At 36.7% G+C, this 12829-nt stretch overlaps 1 protein-coding gene and 1 pseudogene across 8 annotated transcripts in view; one reads left to right on the top strand and one right to left on the bottom strand.

Moving 5' to 3' along the window:
- Exoc4 (exocyst complex component 4) overlaps positions 1-12829 on the top strand; it is an 816538-nt gene that overhangs the window by 608324 nt on the left and 195385 nt on the right. The window lies entirely within an intron of this gene.
- LOC110344258 (origin recognition complex subunit 2 pseudogene) lies at positions 2112-2771 on the bottom strand (annotated as a pseudogene).

Raw genomic sequence — 12829 nt, 5'->3', positions numbered from 1 at the left:
TCTAAGGCTCACTGAAGAAGTCTAAGGCTAATTGATAGAAATAAAAACTATAGATCCAAGCATTGTACTCTAAATCAGGTGACCCAAAATTCCTTCACTTCTGCTGTCATCCACAAAAGGTGAATGACTGAAATTCATGTCTTTTTGCATTTCTAGGCTAAAGGAAATAATTGATGTAAAAAGTAAGTGCATTGATAAAAAATGTCATTATGCTATAAAATCATAAAAAATGAGAATAATAGTTGATAATAGTACCTACTTTATAGATGATTAAATGTTTTATGATGAGATAAATATGATAATGCATATAAAGTACTTAGACCTGTTAAGGAACATTTCATTATAACCTCTTGTTTATTTATCCTCACTAAACTATAAACCCTGGGAGGATAGGAAATCAATCTCTCTCTTCCTCTTTCCCACCCTTTCCCCTCTCTGTCTTCCTCTCCCTCCCCATCTTCCTTCCTTCCTCCCTCCCTCCCTCCCTCCCTCCTTCTGTGTGTGTGAGTGTCTACATTTGTGTATGTATGTGTAAACTTTGTACTGGTATATTCTCAGTGGTGTATAGTGGAAGACCCTCACACAAAATTGGTGCCCTCTCAGTAAATTTTGGATGGAATGGCAGATGAATGATAGGTTGGTAGCTAATTTTAACATTAATATTTATAACATAAGTTCTATTTACACTTATATCCAAAAGAAGAGAAAAGAAATAATGATTCTTGGGTATTTTACTTTGGTCAAATAAGAACAGTAGAGATTAGAATTTGGTTATCTTCGAATGTATATATCTCTTCTCACTCATCCATATTTATGTCTTTTTGTACTTTTTAATTTTTATGCTGCCTGTTAATTTTTTTCTCTTGAGTAAAGTGCCTTTTTACAAGCAAAACAACTCACATTGGTTGTGTTAAGGAAAAGAATGAAGAGGTGTTTTTTTTAAAATTTGTGCATGCTAGATTGTAGAGCATGAAAGACAATATTTAGAAATACACAATTGGGAAATAAAGATCCAGGGAGCACTGGTATGTGAAGGGAGCCCTCCTATGTCCTTCCTTCTGCGTTGGAGGATTTTGGTTGGTTTATGGTTTAAAGGTCAAATTCCCTTACACTATTCCCCTTCCTTGCTCTATTTGCTTACCTTTTTTTTTTAGTGAAAAATGCTGATGCATTGCAATATTATTTTAAAGAAGAATATCATTTTCAAGTATGAAATATTTGAGTGAATAGGTGGAAATTATAAGCTGATGACAGTGGCGAAGGTTAACCTCTTATTTCCCTTAGAAAAGGGGCTTATGCAAATATTTAGAAGGCTGGTAATTGTGATTGTAGGGGGAAAATTGAAATATCTTGCAAGAAGTTTTATGCCTACCTGATAGAGACAAGGTTAAGTTACATTTAGTCATTAATACACTATTTACCTGCATGTTATTTAAGAAAAGCATGTCAATACATAAGAATAATGAAATGTTTTTTCTTTTGTTTTAAAATCATTTACTAAAATGTATTTCACAATTTTATTTCTCTAGACATCCATGTTAATTATTCCAAATATTATCTATATTGTACCCTATGTACTTTTCCTCCTTTTCCTGCTATCCCCACTGAAATCATATCTTGACCTACCCTACCCTACTCAAAACTATGTAGCCTAAACCCAAAAGAAGAAGGCTACAACATCTGCTTCTCAATTAGTACCTTTCTTTGTCTCAGAAACAGCCAGAGATGGTGTGCCTTCTCAGTCACATTCATGAGTCCCAATACTTAGAGGAACAAATAAAGCAGATTTCCATGATGTGTACTTTTGTACTTCCATACTCTGGAACAAATTCACTTGCAGACAGTGAGCTCAGAACGTGCTAAATGGCTCTGAAAAGTTAATAATATTTGTGGTGTAAAAGAATTCTAAAAACAGCACCATTCATCCCAGCAAAAAGTCTCTAGCAGGTAATGAATGAAAGGCACATTTTCTCCAATTCAAGTACCACTGCATAATACTAGAAAAGGAACACCAACCAGGCTAATCAAAAGTTCAAACTGATGGCATTTCCTCCTCCCAATATTAAATCTCATATGACAGAAAAATAATGTTGGATGTAAGCATGACACTTTCAACAGAGGAGAGTCAGCTGGAATACCACCACCCTCCCACACAAGGTTAAGAGTAAAGGACATCTTGAAGCCTCCTCTTCTTCCTTTTCCAAGAAAACTGTCAGTGTTCCATTGTCAACAGAAATCAATAAATACTCCATACATCAGTTCCCTTCTTCTCATAATCCTGTAGTCTCTAAATTCAGTTAAGTAGCGTTAGGTCGCTATTGAGAAGGAATGCCTCCTGACACTGCTGGTAAAAATCTTAAAAAGAAAGTCCAAAGCAGGAAGGTTATCTTGATATCAGCTGACGTTTTATCAATGCCTGATGATTTCCTTGCATTGGGGATAAGGTTTTGTAAGACATGAGTCAGAGAACTAAGTGGTAAAGGTCCAAATTGTTTAACCAGAATGTTCATAGCAGATTTCTGCAGTCTAAGGATTATATATAGTAGCTTCATACCAGAGCCAGTTATAAAAACTGTGCTTTGCATGATCCCACATGAGAGGAGTACTGAGGTAATCAATAGATGTTGTAGTATGTTATGCAAAGATAGCAACTGTCCAATAATTTGCTGGTTCTTGTTTCTTCTCAACATTTGGCTATCCAAATTGTGAATGAGAAAATTAGACCATAATGCTAAGTGAAAATAAATCAGAAACAGAAAATTGAATATCATGGTTTCTCAAACCCAAAACATAAAATATTTAAAGAGCAAAATAAAAGGGAGGTGATAGGAAATAGAAAGGTGGACTTTGTAGAAATGGAAAGAGATCTGGAGATGAGGGGAAGTAAAAATGATTAAGGTACAATATGTATATGTAGAACAAGACAAAAAAAATGCCTACTATAACCACTCTTGTGCATTATAGTCCTTGAAACATTAGCCAGAGCAATTAGGCAAGAGAAATAAATAAAAGGAGTGTGGATAGGGGCGGAAGAAATTAAATTATTATTTTCTGGGGAGACGATCCTATACAACCCCAAAACTCCAGCAAAAGACTCTTAGAATGGCTCCTAGAATTAATAACCAAATTCAGTAGCATAGCATGATACAAAATCAGTACTTAAAAATCCATAGCACTCCTGTACAGCAGTGACAAACTCACTGAGAGAGAATTAGGGATAGAACACCTTGCACAGTAGCATCAAGTAAAATGAAATTCTTAGGTTGTAACCTAAACAAGGAAGTGAGAGACCTGTACAATGAAAATTATAGTACCCTGAAAAAGAATATCAAATAGGGTGTTAGAAATGGAAAGATATCCTCAATTCTGGATAGTCAGAACCAATACATGAAAATTGCCACATTTCCAAAATGGCTATACAGATTTAATCCAGTCCCAAGCAAAATACCAACAGCATTCCTCACAGAACTAGAGAAAACAATCCTAAAATTTTTATGGTACCAGAAGAGACCTAGAATAGCAAAAGCAATTCTGCGCAACAAGGGCAAGGCAGGGGACATCATAATCCCAGACTTCAAGTTATACAACAAAACTGCAGTGATTAAAAAACAGCATGATACTGGAAAAAAAAAAAAAGACTTGTGGACAAGAATAGAGGATGCAGAAATTACTCAAGGCATACTCAGCTACCCTGTCTTTGACAAAGGGGCCAACCACCTTTGCTGGAGGAAAGATAGCTTCTTTAACAAGTGGTGTTGGGAAAACTAGCTTTCCCACATGCTAAAGATTGAACCTGAACCCATATCTGTCTCCTTGCTCAAAACTAAAATTGAAGTGGATCAAAAATCTAGATATTAAAACAGAAACACTAAATCTATGGTAAAACAAACACATAGTTGTAGGCAAATTCTTTATCAATAAAACCTCATTGCCCAGGAAATTTTACAAAGAATCAACAAATGGGATCATGTCAAATTTAAATGCTTCTGCACAGCAAGGGAAACCTCCAACATAGTGAATAAACAAACTACAAAATGGGAAAAAAAATTGCAAGCTACTCCTCAGACAGAGGACTAATATCTAGAATATATAAAGAACTAAAAAATTAGACCTCCCCCAAAAAAGACCCAATAAAAAAATGGGCATCTGAAATGAATAGACACTTCTCAGATGAAAAATTACAAATGGCCAATAAATACATGAAAATGCTCAATATCACTGGCCATTCAAGAAATGCAAATTAGAACAATACTGAGATTCCATCTCCAGGAAGAAAGGCTATTTTCAAGAAATCAAGGGCCATGAATTTAGCTTAGCAGTGACATGCCTGCCTGGCAAGCACAAGGTCCTGAGTTCGATACCCAGTACAAAAAAAACCAAACCAATAACAGATGCTTGTGAGACTTTAGGGAAAATGAAACCCTTTTTAGTGGGGAATAAATTGATTCAACCACTAAGGAAATCAATATGGAGATTCCCCAAAAAACTAAAACTAAAGATTCCATTTGATCTATCTATTCCCCTCCTAGAATCTTCCTAAAAGAATTAAAGTCATTTTGCCACAGAGCTACATGCATACCCGTGTTTATATCAGCATAATTTGTAATAGCTAAATTGTGAAAACAACCCATATGCTCATCAACACCTGATGGATAAAGAAAATGTGGTATTTATATACAATGGAGTACACTCTGCCCTAAAGAAGGATAAACTTGGGACATTTTTAGGTAAATGGATGTACCCTGAAACCATAATCTTAAGTGAAATAAATCAATTTAAATATTGCATTGCTTTATTTGTGTGAGAAACCCAACATATAAATAAAGAACAAAATGGGAATAGATATTAGAAAGTAGGAAGAACTTACTGGAATAAGGAGGGGAACAAGAGATGGACGGGTAAGGAAGCGGAAAGGATTTAAAGAAAAAAGAATTGAAAGATAAAATGGAAATAGATCTTTTTAAATGGAAAGGGGGAAAAGGGCTGCAGGATGTAGGGAGGGGAGGAAAAGGAGACAAAAAAAGAAGATGTGTTATTACATGTGTACATCCCCCATGATGAGTTTAATAATTATGTACTATAAATATGTACAAAAAATTTTAAATATATATGTACCGATTTCCCAAGATGAAAGTAATTATCATTATCACAAACATATACCAATACCAAAGGGAAAAAAACCCACATTTTTAAGCTTACTTTTTAATATTAGTGTTGTCCATCATAGGTTTAAATCAGGAGTAAAAATATTCTAAGTAGTCAGTAAATATTTTAAGCTTTATGGTTCATTTATAATCTCTGCTGCAATTACTCCTTTCTGACATAGTTAATACAAATGCAGCTACATACAATATGTAAACAAATAAGTAGGTCTGTGTTCTACTAAAACTTTTTGTACAAAAGCAAAAGAGTTCTAAAGAAGAATCTTCTTTAAATTGATTTCTATTATCATTTTTATCTAGGTGTTCCCATAAAGCCTCATGTGCTCATAGGTGGGGCTTTTGGGAGGTGATTGAATCATGTGTATGTGATATTCATGAGTAGGTTACTCTACTGATGAGTTTGTCGCTGAATGTGACTTGGGAGGTAAAGCCTGCTTGGAGGAGGTGGATCCCTGGGTCAGTGGCCCAGAAGGGTGTATCACCTTCCTCTTCCTTTTAATCTCTCTCTCTGCTTCCTGCCTCCCTTGCTGTGAGTAGTTCTCTACCAGGCCTCTCTACCATGCTGCCCTATCTTGGAGCCCACGAACTAAGGACTGAAACCTCTACAAATTGTGAGGCAAAAATAACCCTTTCCTCCTAGAGTTGTGGTTGTTGAGTGTTACGTCTCAGCAATGAGGAAATGACTAAGACAGTTTATTATGCAGTCTAGCTGATCCAGCACATGCCAGAAAATACTAATAATGATCAAGGACTTCTATTACCAAATTTGGGACTGATTCTACACTGATTCCAAGAAAGAAACCGTTGATGACTCCTACATGAAATACTGCAATATGGTAGTTTGAAGTTTTTCTAGTAAATCTCTCTTAGAACCAAAACTCTAAAGCATAATGTTTAACCCAAGGTGCAAATACAGCATCCATTAATGAAACAGTTTTTCATATTGTTGATTTAGTGAAGTTCAAGCAGAAAAGGAAGGAGAAGCTTTGCTAAATAAATTACACAAAGTTCGCCAATACAGTTTAGTTCTCTTTAGCTTCTGCAGTGTTCTTTTAGAAGTTAAAATTTTGGAACTATCATACACCCTGATCAAGTGGGATTCATCCCCAGGGATGCAGGGATGGTTCAATATACGCAAATCAATCAGTGTAATACACGATATCAATAGAGCCAAGAACAAAAACCATATGATTATCTCCATAGATGCAGAAAAAGCATTTGACAAAATCCAACATGCATTTATGATAAAAACCCTACAAAAAATTGGAATAGATGGTCTCTACCTCAAACTGATAGAAGCCATCTATGAAGAACCAACAGCCAATATCATACTAAATGGTCAAAAACTGAAATCCTTCACAGGAACAAGACCAAGGATGTCCACTATCACCACTCTTGTTCAATATAGTTATGGAAACATTAGCCACAGCAATTAGACAAGAGAAAGAAATAAAAGGAATAAAGATAGGTAATGAAGAAGTCAAATTGTCATTATTTGCAGATGACATGATACTCTATATAGAAGACCCCAAGAACTCCACCAAAAGTCTTCTAGACTTAATAACCAAATTCAGTCAAGTAGCTGGTTACAAGGTCAACACACAAAAATCAATAGCTTTCCTCTACACGAATGACAGATTCACTGAGAGAGAAATAGGGCAAATAATTCCTTTCACAGTAGCATCCAAAAAACTGAAATACCTAGGAATCATCCTAACAAAAGAAATCAAAGACCTCTGAAAACTATGGCACTCTGAAAAGAGAGATTGAAGATGATATCAGAAAATGGACAGACATCCCCTGCTCCTGGGTAGGAAGGATTAATATAGTGAAAATGGCCATACTTCCAAAACTTCTATATAGATTTAATGCAATTCCAATTGAGATCCCAGCAGCATACTTCATAGACTTCGAGAAAACAATCCAAAAATTCATTTGGAACAAGAAGAGACCCAGAATAGCAAAAGCAATTCTAGGTAACAGAGACATGGCAGGGGGTATCACAATGCCCAACCTGCAACTCTACTACAAAGCTACTGTGATAAAAACAGCATGGTACTGGCAAAGAAGCAGACTTGAGGACCAGTGGAACAGATTACAAGATGCAGAAATAACGCCAGACACACTCAGCCATCTCATCTTTGACAAAGGAGCCAAATGGAGGAAAGATAGCCTCTTTAATAAATGGTGCTGGAAAAATTGGGCTTCAACTTGCCAAAGATTAAAACTAGACCTGTATCTCTCACCATGCACTAAACTAAAATCAAAATGGATTAAAAATCTAAATATTAAAATAGAAACTCTGAACCAGTTGGAACAGAAGTTAGGTAGAACCCTTGAAGACATCGGTGTAGGAAAAGATTTTATGAACAAAACCTCAGTTGCCCGTGAACTAGCACAAACAATCAACAGGTGGGATCTCTTCTTATTAAAAGGCTTCTGCACAGCAAGAGAAACCACCAGCAGTGTGAAGAGACAACTCACAATGTGGGAAAAAATCTTCACCAGCGGTCCCTCAGACAAAAGTCTACTATCTGGAATCTATAAAGAACTTAAAAAGATCAGACCTCCCAAATTTAAAGACCCAGTCCAAAAATGGGCATCTGAAATGAACAGACATTTCTCGGACAAAGAAGTAGAAATAGCAAATAAATAAATGAAAAAATGTTCAACATCACTGGTCATTCAAGAGATGCCAATGAAAACAACACTGAGATTCCACTTCACTTCAGAAAGAATGGCTGCTATCATGAAATCCACCAATAAGAAATGCTGGCGGGGCTGTGGGGAAAGAGGAACCCTGCTCCACTCCTGGTGGGAGTGTAGACTGGTGCAAGTACTGTGGAAATCAGTATGGAGATACCTCAAAGAACTAGGACTGGAAGTCCCATTTGACCCTGCTATTCCGCTGCTGGGGATCTTCCCCAAAGAATTCAAAGAATCATACCACAGTGATATATGTGCGCCTATGTTCATAGCAGCACAGTTTGTGATAGCTAAAACTTGGAAACAGCCCAAATGCCCATCAACTGGAGACTGGATCAAGAAAATGTGGTTGTTTTATAAAATGGAGTACTACTCAGCCATAAAAAATGAGAAATTAGAGACATTTATGGCTAAGTGGATGCACATTGAGGCCATACTCTTAAGTGAAATAAATAGGACACACATGAATAAATTCCGAATAGTTTCTCTGGTGTGAGAAACTGAAAGTGTAAATAAGGACTAAATGTAGAATAGGTAATGTGAAATAGGAAGAAAAGGGGCAAAGGGGAAGGAAGTGGGAGGGCTAGAGGAAAGGATAGAAGGGAATGGGATTAACATGAGAAAATGGAAAAATAGGAACAAAATCTTTGTAAATAGGGAGGACTGGAGGGGTTGAAGGGAGGGCTGGGCAAGGGTGAAAAATAAGAACCAAGAGGGCCGGGGATTTAGTTCAGTGGTTCCACTGCCTGCTTCGCAAGCGTAAGGACCCAAGTTGGATCCCTGGTACCAAAAAAAAAAAAAAAAAAAGAAAAAGAACCAAGAGAGACTATGTAAAGGTGCAAATTTCCAATGATGAATGTCATTATATTGTATACCTAAAATGTACCATTGATTAGAATGAATAATCGATAATGCAAAATAGGAAGAAAAGGTCCAAAGGGGTAGGGGGAGTGGGAGGGACAGGGGAAAGGAAAAATGCTGAGAAATGGAAAAAATGGAAATAAAGTCTTTGTAAATAGGGAAGGGTGGAGGGGGTGAAGGGAGGGCTAGGAATGGGGAAAAAATAAGAACCAAGATGCATTATGTAAAGGTACAATTCCCAATGAGAAATGTAATTGTGTTGTATACCTACAGTGTACCAATAAAAGAGTTTAATACAAAAAAAACATTTTGGAACTGCTCTGACCTTCAAGTCACTTGTTTTATTCTTTTACATTTTCTTTGAAGGTGTTTCTTTGCAATCAGGAACTGAAACTACTCTCTGTCCTTTGAATTTGACAAAATTAGAATCCTCTTTACATTCCTTTGTAGCCCCTTCATCATCCTCTGAGTTGGAAACAAAATATTCACTTTCACTGTCAGAATGAGATCTTGGAACTATTAATCTTTTTCTTAGACTGCAAAGTAGTGTTGAGAGACAGTCACTTTTGTCATTGTTCTTCAGCTGAACTTAAGCAGAATGTCCCTTGCTACTTTGAGAAATGTTTATCATAATTTCAGGATCACTCTTCAAACTGACTTGAATACATCTTATTATTTTTTTGCTGGTTCCAAAGCTAATTGAGCCATCGTTTTGAGGTGTTCTTTTATTCTGAAAAAAAAAGGTACTCTCACCATCTGTATCAGAGCCATTTTGCAAGGATTAATATTAGAGGTTCCAGGGCATGGTGCCGGCACCGGCTGAGCTCTGAGGAGACTCCCTTGGCTGTGTCACGTAGCGGATGGAGTCATGGCAGCAGCACCTGGGATCATGTGGCCAAACAGGAAGCTTGAGCCTTTTTCCTTACCTTTTATCATACTCTGTTCTCCTTCGTTCCTCCTCCTCCGCTCTCCTTTTGCTCTGCCTTGCCTGTGTCCCTGTTCTTTTTCTCTCTGTTGGAGCCTCTTTACCTCATACCGCCACTGTTGAAGCCATTCTGTTCCACTGCCAGGACCTTAGGCACCTCCTTGCTATGAATGCTCCCTCTCTAGGCCACCTTCAGTATGTCTGCCAAGTCTTTGTTCATCTAATACCATTTTCCCTTTGTCAGGGCACAGCCCTTTCAGATCTCTCTCTCTCAATCTCTTTCTCTCTCTCTCTCTCTCTCTCTCTCTCTCTCTCTCTCTCTCTCTCTCCCTCCTCTCAGTGCTTTTGAATTTTTTTCTATTTATGATGGTTTTCAGCAATTTGGTTATTATATGCCCTACTATTGTTTTTTCTTCTCTTTGAGATTTATTTATCTTGTATCTATATGCATGTCATTTTCATTATATTTGGAAACTTTTTATCCATTGTATCTCCTTACTATTTTTTTGTCTCCCATCTCCTTTGGTAACTCCAGTTGCATACATATTAGGCTGCATGATTTTGTCCCACAGTTCACTGACTCTGTTCTGTTTTTGCAATCTTTGTTTTTTTGGATAATTTCTATTGCTATGTTTTCTACTTCTCTTCTCATCATATTCATATTTTCCTTTACATTGTTGAACATAGAATCACATTTACAATAGCTATTTCAACCTTCTGTCGGTTACTTCTACTATCTGTGTCATTTCTGAGCCTGCTTCTCTTAGCTGATTTTTCTTCTCATTATGTATTTCCTCATACTTTTTCATAACAGGTAATTTTTGATTGGATGCAAAATGTGGTTTTATTTTTACATTAAGTGCTAGATTTTGTCATAGCCCTTTGAATATTGTTGAACCTTGGGAACACACATTCAAGTTACTGTATTTAGAATTATCTTCATCATATTAAGGCTTATTACTGTGCTTTGTCAGATTTATCCAGGGCATACTTTAGTGCAAGACTAATTTGACCCCACTGCTGACATATTCTTTCTCAGGATTCTATCCAACACCCTATCTGACAGATCGTTCTTCCACTCAAGCTAATGGGAACATGAACCATTCCTGGCCATGAGTGAACTTTAGGGGACTGTTCTGCCTGCTTCTTTCAGCCAGTTCTCTCCATGGCCTCCCTCACCTCAGTGGCTTTCTCCACACAGATCAGTACTCAGCCAAAGGTTTAAGAGGACCCATCTGAAGATCTAAAGAGTTTGCATATTTTTTCTTCCTCTCCCTCTCCCACCCTATGTCTTCTCTCCCTGTCTCAACCCTCTCTCCTCTTTCTTCCTCTTGCTGTCATTCTAACTGTGCAGCTCCTTGTCTCCAGTATTTTGGCCTCACAAAACTCTAGCTGCTTAGATCTTCTGAAACTTCAAATTCTGTCTCATGTCAGTAAGATTTCCAGATTGTTTAAATTCCCCCATAAGACCTGGCTTTCTAACATTTGTGACGTTGCAGTTAACCTCAGGAAGATGTTAGGACCCTCTAATCTTTACTCAGTGTGTATTGTTTTCTTTGTGTGACCAGAAAGTAAATTGTGTGATGTAACTTTTGTACTACGTGAATGTTCATTTCCCTGTCATATCTCATTTTTTATTTTCGTTCCAATGGATAACTTTTACTTGAATCAATTGTTTTATTAAGGGCTACAAAATGACTTTCTAATTAAGGTGTTCTACATTTCTTAGCTTACATTCTTCATTAGAGTTTCCCCATTTGGTAATGCTGAAATATATTTCCTAGTAGAAAGACATAGCAAATGTACAATTTTTTCTCTTTAACAATTTTCAAAGGAGAATTTTATTTAATAGTTACTTTAATTGTGACAAATGAGTTTTTTCTAACTTTCTCTCTTCGTTGCCTTTCATATTTTTTCAGTAAATATAATCAGTTCAACAGTGTATTTTTTTTCATACGTTAATCATCTGTTTTAGACAGAGGGAACTCTGAGGCCTGGACTTTAGCTTTTGAAATACCATCAACTAACTTATATATCTTGTCACCCTCTTTAATATTTATATTTGTTATGTTTCGTTTTTGTTTTTTAACTAGAGAATTAGCTTGGAAAACAAGGATTGCTTTTAGTTCTAGAACTAGGACTACAAGCTCCATGACCTCAAACACTGCCTGTTGCAGTCCAAGTACAGGAGACCCCGGCCTCATGCAGGCCTTTCTCAGCTGATTCCCCCATCCATTTAACCCTTTCTCCCCCAATTCTTCAACAGGAGCCCCTCCTCCAGCCACATTTGTCTCCAAACTGTTCACCTCTTGTTCTCAACTTTTTCCTACATCTTTTTTCTTGCATGAAATACTTCACCTCTGCCTCTGCAAGCATCCAAATTTCATCCATCCTCCAGATCCCAATTCAACATCCTCCTCCTTTTACTCCCATTCCCCGCATTGTCTTTTTATACCAGTTTCTATCTGCTCTCGTAATATCACTTGTTTCCTCTTCCAAGTGATAGTATCCCAACAAGTTTAGCATCGACTCCAGAAAGGAGGCCCTGTGCTTTTTATCAAGAACATGGCTTGACAGAAAAGAAGTACTTTATCCACTAATGTTACTGTATACATCTATATCTTTCCTAAAATTAGCCATTTCTGTTTTGCTGAATAACAACCTTAAGATGCTTTTGTCTGTTGGGCACGTGTGCTGCAGATATTTCTTACAAGTGCCAGTGCTCACCCCTCCATAGATCTCTTTGCACTCTCTAGATTACATATACAGTGAAATTACTAACTTGGCCATAGAGTCACAGTGAAGTGTATATGTCATCAGTTATTTCTTTATTACCTAGTATTATAGGGAAAGAAAGTTGCCCCCTAGCATCTTACAGTCTAATTAAGAATGACTGTTGGCTGCTTTCCCTTTCCTTGCTGTTTTATTTTAAATATGAAATCACACCCCCCACACACATAAGCCCCATAAAGATCTAACTGTGCTTATATGTATAACATATATATGTTATGTTAGGCAAAGATTTTATTCAACTATTAATAATCCTTTACCCAAAATGTTTAAAATATATCATTGACAATTTATATCATATAATTTCTGCTTTTAATTGGCAAATAAACTTTATACTCACTTTTCTGAATTCTAAACTGATACAGTTTTTTGAATATCAAAAATT

The sequence above is a fragment of the Heterocephalus glaber genome, unplaced genomic scaffold (genome assembly GCF_053883595.1).
Source record: "Heterocephalus glaber isolate CG9 unplaced genomic scaffold, H.glaber_assembly_v1.0 deba00000546, whole genome shotgun sequence".
NCBI lineage: Eukaryota > Metazoa > Chordata > Mammalia > Rodentia > Bathyergidae > Heterocephalus > Heterocephalus glaber.
This window is presented reverse-complemented; position numbering and strand designations above follow the sequence as displayed.